Genomic DNA, 15,464 nt, shown 5'->3' on the forward strand with positions numbered 1-15,464 from the left:
GTAGATAGCAGAACAAATTGGTACTTACACTCTGCCATGTTTCTAAAAATAACAACAGTAACAATTACCCCTGAAACTGCTTGTTAAAACGTCTAAAACTCTTTCAAAAATAATAGTTAGGAGTGCTACTGAATCATCAATTATTTTTTAAAGGCACTCGCTAATTTCCATAAAACCTCCCCTGTTGATTTGATTTATTGCAGATATTTAGTCTGTTACGGAAATAACATAATTTTTTTACATAATTTTGGGGAAAAATGCATGCAAATCTAATTTTGTTAACTGTATAACATTTTAAATATACTTGGAGAGTTTTCTACCTCAAAAAAAAAAAAAAACGCTCATGCTGTGTCCATTTGAAAGCAAGAGCAAGAATGTTAATATTGCAAATAAAAATGGCCTACTTTATCTTCTCTATATTTTTAATATCTTACTCCTTAGAATTTATTAAAGCTACTTACATTTATACAGAATAGTATAATCTTGTAGGATGCATATATATATATATATATGTATATATATATACATATTGCATATTAATGTAATATAGTCACATATTAGAATCTCGTAATGAAATACACCAATTTAGATATATTCCCAGTCAGGTTATATTTCCCCAACATAGCAACTAAATATGTTATATATGCAGATTGTAAAAGCGTGATGTAAAGCCAATTAAAAAATCTTTAAGTGCCTGGGCTCTAGAGTCAGCTATCTTTGATTCCCACCTCTTTTGGTAGCCTTGGGAAAGTTGCTTATACACTCTAAGACTCAGTTTCCTCAACTGCAAAGCAAACAAGAATAATAGTTGTATCCCGAAATACTTAAGGCATGTAATAGCGCGTTTGCACAGGACAAATTGATCAAGACGGTTAGAGTCCCATGTCAGTCAGTTCTTGCTGAGGTAATGTTGTGTAACAACTTCAAAATCCGAGAAATTTATAAAAAAAGGTTTGTCACTCAGGTGACATGTCAGGAGCTGGCTGACTGCAGCTCTGTGGGTCTGAGGCTATGTTGAAGGCAGCAGGTGGATGATGGGTCAGCTCTCCATCTCTGCTTATGCTGAGAGTCAGGCAAGCAAAGTGGCTTCTGTTGATGCATGTTGTTCACATGGTGGAGGCCACAAACTCAAAGATTAGTGGTGCAAGTATGTACCACCTTTTAGAAATTCTGCTCAAACTGCCACCTTGTCACTTCTCACACTACATCTGGACCAAGTGGGTCACAGGGCCAAACCCAGAGTCAATGGGGCTGAGATACATACCCCCTACCAGGAAGAAGGCAAGTCACATGGCAAAGAATATGCATTGATAATTAGTTTGTTCAAGGGCAAAAGAGAAGATCTTAACAATAATGCAACTTACTATATATTCCCAGTGACAAAAATAATATAATTTGACAAAAAAGGGGAATTTGCTAATAGAGATCATTGATTAAAGAGAGGCATGAACAGGGGTGCCTGGGTGGCTCAGTCGGTTGAGCATCGGACTCTTGATTTGGGTTCAGGTCATGGTTCCAGGGTAATGGGATCCAGCCCTGCATCAGGCTCTGTGCTGAGCTTAGGGCCTGCTTGAGATTCATGCTCTCTCTCTCTCTCTCTCTCTCTCTCTCTCTCTCTCTCTGCCACTGCCCTTCTGCCCCACTCAAGCTCTCTCCCTTTCCCTCTAAAATTAAAAACTAAAAAAAAGAAAGGGATGAACAAGTAAGTCATGGACATGGTAGACACATATCTGGGCTTCAAGAACAATAGGAAAAAAAGACCTGATACAGCTAGGCTTCTGTATCTCTCTCCCACTAGTGGGTTTTGACTTTCATTTCCTGTCCCCGAAGAAGATTAAATTCCATCGTGTGGCAGAAAACATGGCTGTCTCTGGCTCCTGATTCTCACATTCTTCCACCAACAAGGAGTGACTCCTCTCTTTACCACTTCTGTTTACAGAAGTCCTGAAGAATACCGACTGAATCACGTGTCTGTGGTTGGCCCAACCTGGATGAGATGTCCCATCAACCATTAGCCCAAGCTGGGATCATTTTCCCCAGGACCACATAACGGTGAAGGCTGATATGGGGGCAAAACAACAAGTGTTCACCATACCAGGACTTGGCACATGGACGTATTCAAGAGTTGAAAATGATTTATAGAACAGGTAGTATTTTGCTTCGTGTACTTAAATGTATTTTTTATGTAGTGCATCGGTTCTCTAGGGCAATGTCCCGTAATGCAAGTTTAAAGTTCCCTATGCAATTCTGAATGACTTTTAGAGCCCGATGTACCTAGTCGAGAACAAACTGCCTCATCTGTTGATATGAATAGAGAGGCATATGAAGAGAGTACCATGTCATGTGGTTTTGTGAGAGTGAAATAAGTTAACACACCGGAAGTTAACACACCAGAACGGTGCTTGGTCCATAGTGAATGCGCAATAAACATTTATTTTTAATTGATCTAGACTGACATATAAGTGAGAGGGTGCGTGCATATCTATATGAAAAGCATACATATGGAATATATACACATATAAGGGGAAATGGCCCTCTCACCAAGGAGAAGGCTATCATGAGATTGTTATTTTGTGCTTGTATTGTTTCCTGGGCCACCTTTTACCTTAATGGCTAAGCAACAAACAAGGTGAAAACAGATGGCTATTCTGCTGTGGGCCCAGATGGCTTCTCTGTAGTCCTATGGTGAGAAGCTTCTGCGTTCCCCTTGAAATGTGTACAGTATCTTATTTCTCTTGGTGACGCAATGACTCGAGAGCTCTACAAGCGTCTGCCAGATGCATGGTAGTGAGGATACCACAAGAAGAGCCCTCCACATCCTGCCCATGCCAGCCTCAGATGAATTAACTTAATGCCCTCTCATAATTTTCAAAGTACCTGCCATCTATCTGACCTCACTGAAATGTTTTTGAAATGATTATTTTTAACTCAGATACATCATAGGGGAAATATGGTGAAATTTCTGAGGTCTTTTTAAGAAGTGAGTGTTTTAAATTCCCTCTAACTTTTCATCATTTAGAAAAATTCCAGTGACATTTTAATGGCATTCTTCTGGGGACAGGGTCGGGGTGGGGGAAATACCTTCTCGATAGAGAAGACAGCATATCAAAGCAGTTCATGAGGCCATGTTTTTTCAGATTACCTGAATAATGTCCGTAGTCACTCTTAGATTATTTACATGCTTTATATTTCTTTTATGGAAATATGAAAGTTGCAACAAATAGGTCAAGATACATAGGAATGCTCTAGAACATAGTGGTAAAGACTACAGATTTCAGCGTAATTAAAACTAAGTAAAAATCTTAGCCCCACTACTTTAAAGAGAATTTGTCTTTACTTTTTTTGAGACAAAGTAGTTTTCTTATTTTATTTACTAACATTTTTGAAAAATTTTAGACATAACCAACATGGAATGGTTCGATGGATGGCTATATGCCATGCTATGCTAAGCATCTCTTAAACATAAGAACATTGTTCAATCACAATATCCATATGACCCCTCATAAAAGCAACAATTCCTTGGTATCATTTAAATGGATTCCATATGTATGTTTCCCCAGAAACTTTTTTTTTCCAGTTGGTTTGTTCAAATCACTATCAAAAGAGAGACTACGTGTTACATTTGATTGTTATGGCACTTGAATGTCTTTTCTTTTTTATGTTTATGTTTGAGAGACAGAGAGAAACAGAGGTGAGTGGGGGAGGGGCAGAGAGAGAGAAAGAGAGACACAGAATCTGAAACAGGCTCCAGGCTCTGAGCTGTTAGCTCAGAGCCTGATGTGGGTCTCGAACTCGGGAATGGCGAGATCATGACCTTGAGCCGAAGTCGGACCTTAACCGACTAAACCACCCAGACACCGCGTACTTGAATGTCTTTTTAAAAATTATTTAATTTATGGAATTTACAGCAAAAAAAAAAAAAAAAAGAAATTATGGTATAATTCACCTTTTTCAGGGTACTATTTTATGAGTTTAGACAAATGCATAAATTTGTGTAACTGCCACCATAAGATACAGATAGTTCCACCACTACCAAAAAATTCCCTTTTGCTGTCCCACCATAGTGACGTTCTCTTCAACAGCCACCGATTTTTTCTCCATCCCTAGAATTTTGTCCTTGCCAGCATATCATATAACCCTGAGTAGTATTCCATTGCTTAGGTACACCACAACTTGCTTATCCATTAACCAGCTAAAGGACAGTGGGTTGTTGCCGATGTTTGGGGGGATTATAAGTAAAGCTGCCATAAACCTTCACATCTAGTATTTATGTGAATATTTCCATTTCTCTGTTACACATACATGGCTCACAGGGGGCCCTGGAACTTATGTCAGTTCATACGCAGAGTTGGACGGTGTCCTTCTCCAGATCTCTGCAATCTGGGACTTGTCCTACAATCTCAGGCCCCATTCTGTCTTTCCCAGTCCTCTGTCCAGAAAGACGGAGCTCTCGAAGTTTAGCCTTCCACGCTGACACACAGTTGCACACAGCTGAAGCTGTCCGTGTCATGCGTCATTATTCAGATTTTGACTTTTGTCTCCAGTCCACCTGTTGTTAAGTTTTCAGGATCTTCAGGCAGCTGCTTTTATATTCTGCCCAGAGTTTTTGTTGTGGTCAGTGGTAGAGATGGGCTGATCTCAGTTTTGTCCAGCTTGGCCAACGCAAGAAGTCACCTCGAGTCTCTAAATCCAGAAAGTTCTCCCCCTCTTTTTCACTGGTCTATTGGCTTTTTGAAGAAACTGGATCAGAAGAGCTGGATCACGTCCCACCGTCTGGCTTCATGTGCTTCCGCATATTGTTATGAACCTTCCTTCGTCCATATATTTTCAGTAAACTAGACACTGGTTCCAAAGACTGGCTCAGCTGTGTGACTATGGACAAGTTCCTTTAGGTCTCTGGACCTCAGTCCCTTCCGAACGTATAAAAATGGTAGTTATTGCATTGAATTGCTATAAGGAGCAAATGGAATAGTACATGCAAAGAGCTTAACAAGATTTCTAAAATAGAGTCATATATACTCTACAGAAACCTGAATATATGGTTTAACCAAAGAGTTTTCTTTTATCCAAGTAACTAGAAATGCAGAAACACATAGGCCAAGGCTGATGGCGCTGCCTAAGAACACCACTCAGGACCCAGTACCATCTAGCTCTGGCTTTATCACTCTGTTATATAAATGAGCCCCTGCATATTGGCCCCCAAGTTGTTTATTCCCTCACTGCAGGCCAAGACCCATTAGCTCAAAATCCCACCAGTACCAAACTCAAATTTTTACACATGCAATTATTTTAAAGACAGTCCAAACAAGTAGATAGTTGGCCACTTGGAGCCTGCCTGCTTTGCATACCTCACAAAACATACCTCCACATTCACTAGCAATAGACGGTATAGAGCCGTACGGTTATAACAGCTCAAGCTGCCATGGCCCTTTGGGGCTCTCTGACCCACAGACTCTCCACTGTGCTGCTGAGGGAATATCACTTGGGCGCATGAGACCCTTCTCCAGTCCGCATCTCCTCTGGGAGTCTCCTTGCCCTCCTCCCCTTCTTGGTAGTGATCCCTCCTCACTGTGGGCTTCCCGACAGCCCCATGTTGTGGAGACTTTCCATCTTGTGCAACCCTGTCCAAGCACAAGCCAGTTAAGCGTGCTGTGTGTTACTGTGCCTGGTGGCCATATCTTTTTTCTCAATCAGCTCCCGGCCACTCTCAGGGTATGGCTTTTATCCTCATCCCTCTGCAGGATAGCCTCTTTCTGAAGGGTAAACAAAAAGGGCATGTGTCGTCTGACTTGATCACCCTTTTATCAGGAAAAACAAGTTTTCCTATACGTGCCAATGAAACGTAAGTAGGCTCACTTATATCTCATTGTCCAAGATGGCGAAAGAATCTGGAGAGGTGAGCATTTAAACTGGGGCCTTCCTGGGGCTCCTAGGTGGCTCAGTCAGTTAAGCGCCTGACTTCAGCTCAGGTCATGATCTCACGGTCTGTGAGCTCGAGCCCCACCTCGGGCTCTGTGCTGACATGACAGGTTGGAGCCTGGAGCTGCTTTGGATTCTGTGTCTCCCTCTCTCTCTGCCCCTCCCCCTACTCATGCTTTGTCTCTGCCTCTCTCTCAAAAATAAATAAGCATTAAGAAAAATTTTAAACTGGAAACTTCCATACTCTGAACAAAGTTTTCTGTAGGAAGCAAGAGGAGGAGAAGGGGTATTATCTAGATAACTGGCGGTGCTTCTCATCCAGACCAGTGGCTTTTTTGGTACTTAAAGAGAGGTGCTGAGCCACCGGCAAAGACATGCTCCATATGCTAGAAAAGAATAAGGTGCTGGTTTTCTTATCACACATGTAAAACTTCACTTCCCCTCACAGACAGCTGGTTCAATTCCTGGGTCTTTTGCATATGGCAAACAAGTATCATTTGGTACTTTAGTTTTACTTCCCAAATTGTTTACAACAACAATTACTTTCCTGTGAAAAGAAGTGGCTTAGTGGAGGGACTCTTTTTCCTACTGGAATTGTAGCCTCTCATGGCAGCGTTATGGAACTAGACCGTATTTGTGCAAATGGGGCAAAGTCACAAATGTAAGTATCTAAGCAAAGATGAGCTTTTCTTCTTTTATCTTTCCCTTTTGCCTGGAGATGGCTATTACTAAAAACTGCAGGAGGTGGAAAGAAGACTTAGGGCTTGAACCTGTTCTTCCAGTGAACAGAACATGCTCAAATTCAAGACTCTACATTCACATCATTTTCACTATGGAACTCTTGGTTGAAACTGCAGTCAACAAAGGGAGAAGTTTTTGCTTGTTCGTTTGTTTCACCAAATGAGGTCTCTGAGTTTTCTTTTCTTTTCCTTTTTAAGTTGAGGCAGAGTTCGCCACATTTAAACGTGTATTTTGATGAAATTTTGGTAATTCTCCACAGTTGTGTAACCACCAGCAAAAGCACGTATATAGCATTTCCTTCCACCTAAATATTTTCCTCTTATCCCTTGTCAGTTACCCTCCTCTGCTCGCACCCAGCCAGCCCCTTGTAATCACCATGGCTTTGCCTTTTTTGGAATTTAATATTTATGAAATCATCCATTATGTAGTCGGTTGTGTTTCATTTTTCTCACTTAGAACACATTTTCGAGAGCCATTCATATTTTGTGTACTAATTTTCTGTTGTTCCACAGTATGGATACACAACAGTGTGTTTATCCACTCATCAGTTGAATATTGGGTTTCTTCCAGTGGTTTGCAATGATGAATAATATCGCTATGAACTTATTTATATGCCTGTCTTTGTGTGAACATACGTTTTTATTTCTCTTTAGCAGCGCCTAGAAGTGGAACTGCTGGGTGTGACAGAATATTTATGTTTTTATTTGTAAGATGTTGCCATATTGTTTTCCAAAGCATATGAACCAGATTTGCATTCCCACCAGCAAATGTGTGAGGGTCTACTGACTCCACACCCTCACCAACATTTGGCATTGTCAGGCTTTCTTAACTTGTATTACTCTAATGGGTATATGGTAGTATCTCATTATCATTTTAAGTTACATTTCTCTGATGACTAATGACATTGAGCATATTTTCTTGTGCTTACTAGCCGTTGATATATATTTTATAATGTATCTATTCAAATCTTTGATCTATTTCCTATTGGGTTATTTAGCCTTATTATTGAATTGTAAGAATTCTTGAGGTTTTCTGTTCAAACCCTTGTGAAACATGTTTCACAATTATTTTCCTGAATATGACCGTGGCTTGCTCTTTTCCCCCTCTGTTATATCTTTCAAAGATAAAGTGATTTCATTTTAACGAAGGCCATTTTACAATTTTTGTGCATGTTACAGTTTGGGCTTTTTATACCTGTGTAAGAAATCTTTGCCTAACATAATACCACAAAGATTTCTTCCTATGTCTTGTTTTTGAAGTTTTATAATTTTAGCTCTTATATTTAGGTGATGATACATTCTGAGTTAATTTGAGTGTGTGGTTTGATTCAGTGTTCAAAAAAAATTTTTTCCCCAGAGATGCAGTTGTTCCAGAACCATTTTTTGAAAAATAATTATCTTTTCCTCATTGAATCCGGCACTTTCGAAAAAAAAATTTTTTTTGACCATAAAACTGTGAGTTTATTTTTGGATTTTCTATTCTGTCCCATTTATTTATATGTTCTGCCCTATACATAAACACACTGCCTTGATCACTATACCTTTGTAGTAAGACTTGAAATCAAGTAATGTTTACGTTCACCTTTTTATTCTCTTCTGAAATTATGTTGGCTGTCCTGTGTCTTTTTCCTTTCCGTTTAAATTTAGAATTAGCCTGTAAATCTCTTTCAAAAGCATCCAGTTAAGACTTTGATTGGAATTACATTGAATCTACTGATCAGCTTAGGGGGAACTGCCATCTTAACAGTGTCAAGTCTTCCAATCCATAAACATGGTACATCTCTCCATTAAGGCCTTCTTTACTTTTCCCATGCAAAGTATTCTAGTTTTCAGTACAAAGGCCTTATGTGACTTTCATTAAATTTATTCCTATATACATTCGATGCTATTGTAAATGGAGTGTTGTTTTATTATTTCATTTTGTAATTGATGCTATATCTAAACTTTTAACTGCTTTTTATATATTGGCTTTGTATCTTGCAACCTTGCTAAATTCACTTATTAATGAGAATTCGCTAAGTTCTCATAGCTTTTTTGTAGATTCCTGTCACCTGCAAATAAGGAAATATGTACTACTTCCTTTCACATCTCTATGCCTTTTATTACTTTTTCTTATTTTATTGCACTTGCCATGATCTCTAGTGCAATGTCAAATAGTAATGCTGAAGGTGTTCAGTACATGTCCTTAGTCATGTTGAGGAGGTTCACAACTATTTCTAGTTTGCCGCATGTTTCTACTGTTAAATTTGGTCAGATGTTTTTTCTGTATCTATTGAAATAATTATATTTTGCCATTTTGTTATTAACATAGTAAATTTACATCGTTCAATGTTTAAATGATGAACAAGCTTTGCATTTTGGGGATAATTCATGATGTATAATCCTTTATATATAAATATAAATATATATTTTTCTTTTCTGGATTTGATTTTCCAATCTAATAGTTTATCAAACATTTTTGCAGTTATGTTCCTGAGGGACATTAGTCTGTAGTTCTCATCCTTTGTGAGATCTTTGGCTTTGGAATCAGGATAAAACTGTTTTCATAAAATGAATTAGGAAGTATTTCCCCGATTTCTGTTTTTCTGAAAAGTTTGTATAGGATTGATATAATGCCTTCCTTAACTGTATGATAGGATTCAACTGTGAAATTACCTGGACTTTATTTGTGAAATTGTTGGGATTTTTTTGACAGAAAGTAGGATTTATTGGTGGGCAGGATTGAGGAGGGGCAGTGCTGAGGCTCTCAGGAGTGCAGAGCCCATTTGTCCAAGAGGCCATGATTAGGGATGTATTTGACCCCCCACAAGCCATCTGGAATGAGCTGCTTTTCAGCCTCCCTGTCTTCAAACATATCCACATTAAACTTAGTACAGTCTCCTTGGAAATGTGGATCTTCTGGCAGCCAGAGAACTTGAACTTGGCGCTGCATAGGGCCTCAATCACACGCTCCTTGTTCTACAGCTGGGTACAGATGCCATGATGACTTGGCCAATGTTCACTGTGCACTGGAACTTTCCAGAGGGACCCCACACACCTGTCTGCAGCCTGTCAGCTCCATCACAGCACATCTTGTTGATACGGATGACGTGGAAGGGTTAGAGCCACACTGGGATGTGAAAACCATCTTTGTACAGCTTTCACCATGTACTTTTGGAACAAATACTGGCAGCCTCCAGGGCTTTAGAGGAGTGCTGCTGATATTCATCTGATATTCATTTGGCCACATAATGGGAACTCATCCACTTTTGCCTTCTTCCACCCCAGGTCAAAGATGGAGATCTTGGCATTAGAGACACCTGTGCAGATGCCAGACTTAGGAAATGGCTTGTTCTTACAATACTAGTAACACCAGGTGGGGTGGCAGCCCATGGCAACACCAGAATCTTTAGTGGTGTACCAAGGAAAAAAGCTAAATGGGAAATTGCTTTTAATTATAAAGTTGATTTTTAAATTGAGATAGCAATGCTCACATTTGCTATTTATTCTTGTGTCAGTTTTGGTCATTTGTGTCTTTCAAGGAATTTATCCATTTCATGTAGGTTGGCAAATTCATTGGCATGAAGTTCCCATAAAATGTCTTTATAATTTTTTTTAGCTTAAATTTTTAGTTAACATACAGTGCAATATCGGTTTCAGGAGTAGAATTCGATAATTCATCACTTACATACAACACTCAATGCTCATCACAAGTGCCCTCCTTAGTACCCATCACCCATCTAGCCATCTCCCACCTTCTCTCCATCAACAGAGAACAAACCGAGGATCCTTATTATCTTTTTATGGTTGAAAGTTCTGCAGTGATTCCCTTTCTTTTATCCCTAATATTATTCATTTGTGCTTTCTTTTTTGCTAATGAGTCCAGCTGGAGGGTGATCTGTTACATTAATCTTTTCAAACATTAGCTTTTAGTTTCAAGAGTTTTAGTTATTGTTTTTCTGTTTTCTATTTTTATTGATACTAGTACTTACCTTTATTATTTCCTTCTTTTAGCTTGTTCTGGGTTTAATTTATTCCCTTCATGGTGGAAGCTTACTTTGATCATTAGAGACTTCTATTTCTAATATAGGTATTTAATACTATTAGTTTTTCTCTATGTCCTGCTTTAGCTCTGTACATTTCTTAATTTCTCTTGTGATTTTTTTCTCTGACCCAGTTCACTAGAAGTGAGTCATTTAATTGCCAGGATATTTTGGGTTTTCCTGCTTGCTTTATTTTAATATTTCTAATTTAATTCCGCTGTACTAAGAGAACCTACTTGATATGATTTCAATCTATTTAAATTCATTAGGGCTTGTTTTATGGGTCAGAATATAGTCTATCTTAGCGAATCTCTATCTGCATTTTAAAAGAATGTGAAATATTTATTCTGCTGGTGGTGGTGGAGTGTACCATAAGTATCACTTAATCAAAGTGATTGGTAATGTTGTTTAGATTGTCTACATCTCTGATGACTTTGTCTAATTTTATCAATTGCTAAGAGATGGCTGTTAAATTCTCCAACTGATGTAGAATTGACTGCTTCTTCTCTTGATTTTGTCGGATTTGCTTCATGTTTTTGGTGCTCACACATTTATAATTACTATATATTTCTGATCAAGTGGCCCTTTTGTCTTTATTAAGTGTCTTTATCTCTGGCAATACAATATTGTTAAAATCTATTTTATTTGATGTTAACATAGAACTTTAAGCATCCTTGTGCTTATGGCTTGCATTGCATATCTTTTTTCCATCCGTTTACTATAACCTCTCTGTGTCTTTACATTTAAACAGAATCCTGGTAGAAAATGGTTGGTTTTTGTTTGTTTTGTAATCCATTCTGACAATCTTTTGAATTGTTTAATCCATTAATATCTATCATAATTATTAATTCAGTTTTGTTGGGTCTATTATTTAAGCATCGATTTGTCTTTCCAGTTTTTTGTTCCCCTATTTCTTTTTTCCTACTTTTTGGATTATTTGAATATTTTTTAAAATTCCATTTTAATATTTCTCCTGGCTCTTTTTCTATCCTTTTTTATATTTTTTTGCATTTTTTCAGTACTTGCCCTAAGAATTATAATACACACTCTTAAATGTTCATTGGCTACTGACAGTAAAAATATAACTACTACAGTGCACCTGAGTGACTCAGTCAGTTGAGCCTCCAACTCTTGATTTCATCTCAGGTCATGATCCCAGTGTCATGGGATCGAGCCCTACATCGGGCTCTGCACTGAGCATGGAGCCTGCTTATGATTCTCTCTCTCCCTTTGCCCCTCTCCACCACTTGTGTGCTCTCTACAATATATATATTACTACTAAGATAATAGCAGTTATCTGTTACAGTGACATATGTTATAAACCCTACCAGAAAGATTATATCTTTCTTTACACCGTTCAGTTATTGACAAAGAAACTAGGAGTAAAAAAGACCAAAAACAGTCTTTTGCAATATCCAGATATTCATCTTTTCCAATGTTCTTCTTTTGTTTCCTGAGGATTCAAGTTTCCATCTGCTGTCATTTTCCTTCAGCCTGAAGAACATCCTTTAGCATTTCTTGTAATGCAGGTCTTCTGGTGACAAATTATTTTCATTTTCTTTCCTCTGAAAATGACTTTTTGGTCTCATTTTTTAAAAATATTGTGTGTGAGGGGGGCGCCTGGGTGGCTCAGTCAGTGAAGCGTCCGACTTCGGCTCATGTCATGCTCGCTCGGTTTGGGAGTTCGAGCCCCATGACGGGCTCTGTGCTGACAGCTCAGAGCCTGGAGCCTGCTTCAGATTCTGTGTCTCCCCGTCTCTCAGCCCCTCCCCTGCTCACACTCTGTCTCTCTCTGTCTCTCAATAATAAACATTAAAAAAATTTAAAAAATATATTGTGTGTGAGGAATACAGATTAAGCAGATACCTTAAGCTTTGCCTTTAAAGACTTTCTAAACTTCTTAATGAGGTAGCATGCTTAATTAAAATGACATTGTGCTTTGTATGTTTTCTTCCTGCAAGTCTTTTTTTCTCCTCTCCTCTCCTCCTCTGAATGGAAATTTTATCCTCGTACTTTGACATACAATTCAAATACCATTTCTTCTTGGGTGCTGTTCTGCCCACTGTGCTAGCCAGAGAAGCGTTATTTTCTCCGACTTCATATTTATATATTATATATTACATCTCCAATAGGAAAAGAACAAATCATAAGCACAGATGGTGAGGATGTCCTAAGGGAGAGCATCTCTTATCTGAGCATTTCTTTTTACTTTCAATCCCACTTACCCTGCACTGAGAATTTCAGCATGCAGCTATGTTTTCCTTTTGTTTGTTAATCCAATTATGTGTCCTCCTCCACTAATAAATTTTTCATGTGATTTCCCATTGCTATCACTGTGAGATCTTTGATTGCAAATCTGTCGCATTCTTTTATCTTTCCTATATCTACATTTATGGCCCTTTTGTTAAGATAGCACTGGATAGTGCATTTTTTCCTTCACCTGTGAAAATCCCAGTAGATAGAATGTCCAATGGAATTGCAAAGTATCAAGGATGTTCCAGAACACTCTCCATTATCCTGGAAACAACGTCTGGCTCTGGCCCCAGGTGCAAGTTTTTGCAAAGAGAGCTGAGAGAATATTCCACTGCTCTGGGCGGTTGCCTTTAATCTTCAAAGATATTTTCAATAAACATAGAATTCTGTTGGATTTTCTGTGCTCATTGTGGTGGTTGTGTGTATAGCATGTTGTATTTAAACATTTCTATCTTTCATCGAATTTAGGAAGTGTGCCGCTATGATATCTTCACATATTTTTTTTCTGCCCCATTCTCTCTCCCTCTGGTATTCCTGTATGTTTGATCATTCTATCCAACCTAACAAGATATTGTTTCTTTTTCAAAATCTTGTTTTTCTTGTTTTTCATTTTTCATCATTTCTATTGCTCTATCTTTGCATTCATTTACTCTTTCCTCTGCCATGTCTATTTGACTATTAAGTTTTTAGCGAATATTTTATCGTAATTCTAATTTTCAGTTCTGTAACTTCCATTTGCTTATTATTTTATTGTTTTTATGTCTCTGCTGAGACTTCTCATTTCTCTGCTGAGATCCTCAATTGCTGAAAACATGTTCTGTTTTCCTTCATTGACTATTATAATAGCTTCTTCAATATCCTTATCTGTTCATTCCAGCAACTTGCTCATCTCAGGGTCAGACACAATCCATTTTCTCTTCTCTCGAGAACGTGCTCCATTTTGGGTGACCTTTGTACGTTGGGTAATTTTGGATGTATCTTAGACCTTGTGAATGTTAACAGATCTTGGATACTGGTTTTTTTGGTTTTTTGTTGTGGTTGCTTTCTCTGATAGTGTGGTTTTCTTCGTTGTAGCAGGGAATTTTCTTGGCCCGTCTTAAAGTGCTGTCGGTTGCTTGGATGGCACCTCCGGTTCAGTTCAGATCTTTTGTCTCTAGCTCAGCTGCTCTGAGTCTGTTCCATGCACACCTGTTTCTGGGGTCAGTCAGAGAAACTGATGGGTGGAGACCGGGGATCCCTCCTCTGCCTCATACCCTTCCTGGATTACCCCCACTTGCATTCAGTTTCCTGGCTTCACTATGGTTTCTCGGAAAACCCGATTACCCCTGCCATTGCTGTGTGAGCCATGCAGACCATACTTAACCCCATGGCTATTAAAAGGCATGGAGATGTAAACTTGACTGTGTAGATCCACGGATCTCCTCCTGCAAGTGCACGTGCACTCCCATCAGTCTGTGCTTCAGTTCACTGTCTAGTACCATCAGGCAGTCTCCTCCTATGTCCAGCTTCCATACTTATTTTCTGCAAAGGAGGGAATTGTCCGGTAGGGTCTTAGTCTGTCAGACTCATGAGTGGATGTTTCTGCATAAGTTTTTTTTTTTTTTAAATAATTTTGTACCCAGGGGCACCTGGGTGGCTCAGTCCGCTATGCAGCCACTCTTGGAGTTGGCCCAGGTCATGACCTCACAGTTTGTGAGTTTGAGTCCTGCATCCGGCTCTGTGGTGACAGCATGGGCCTTCTTGGGATTCTCTCCCTCCCTCTCTCTTTCTGCTCCTCCCTTGCTCATGCTCTCTCTCTCCAAAAATAAATAAACACAATTAAAAAATAAAATAATTTTTGCCCAGGTGAACAGCCTCTATTACATAAGTATGAAAAACCACTTTAAAAAGAAAAAGAAATTTAAAAACACTTTTTAATCCAAATGTAATGGAAGGAGTTAAAAAAAAAAGCTATCTTGTTCACTTGCTCTAGGAAATCAGTAAAGATACCAAATCGATCAATAAATGCCTGGGAGAACTGAGGTTCTCTAATCCTCAAGGTAAAAGTGGAATAGAATAATTTTTAAAGTAGCAAATACTTATCGAGTGCTTATATTTACCCTTCAGAATGTCATGATGGTTCACGTTCTATTTTCACTTCTGTTTTACAGCTGAGGAAACAGAGGCATCGAAAGTTAAGTAACCTGACCAAGGTCATAGAGTGAGGGAGCCTGGACATTCCAGGGGAATTCGGGGACAGCCGGAGCTGGTTCTGGCCTCCCCCGGGCTAACCTTTGCGAGACCGTCAGTGTCCTCAGCAGAGTTCCATGGCCAACAAGACAGAGCAAAAGGGAACCATCAGCGTGTAGAGATACCTGAGGGCAGACTCAGAAGGTGCCACCCACTCTTTCAGGGAGAAAAAAGAAGATCCCACCCTAGATAGGAGGTGCAGAAGTCACAGGAAAGGTGTCCAGTTGAAGTGAGAAGGCTGTAGTGTTGGACCCTGACAACCCAAGGCACTGGGGGAACATGGCCAGCAGGGAGTACCAGC

At 39.1% G+C, this 15,464-nt stretch overlaps 1 pseudogene; it reads right to left on the minus strand.

The window, feature by feature from the left end:
* Positions 1 to 9,389: 9,389 nt before the first annotated feature.
* LOC132664791 (large ribosomal subunit protein uL16-like) lies at positions 9,390 to 10,031 on the minus strand (annotated as a pseudogene).
* Between the last annotated feature and the right edge of the window lie 5,433 nt (positions 10,032 to 15,464).

The sequence above is a fragment of the Panthera onca genome, chromosome F2 (assembly GCF_046562875.1).
Source record: "Panthera onca isolate mPanOnc1 chromosome F2, mPanOnc1 haplotype 2, whole genome shotgun sequence".
Classification (NCBI taxonomy): domain Eukaryota; kingdom Metazoa; phylum Chordata; class Mammalia; order Carnivora; family Felidae; genus Panthera; species Panthera onca.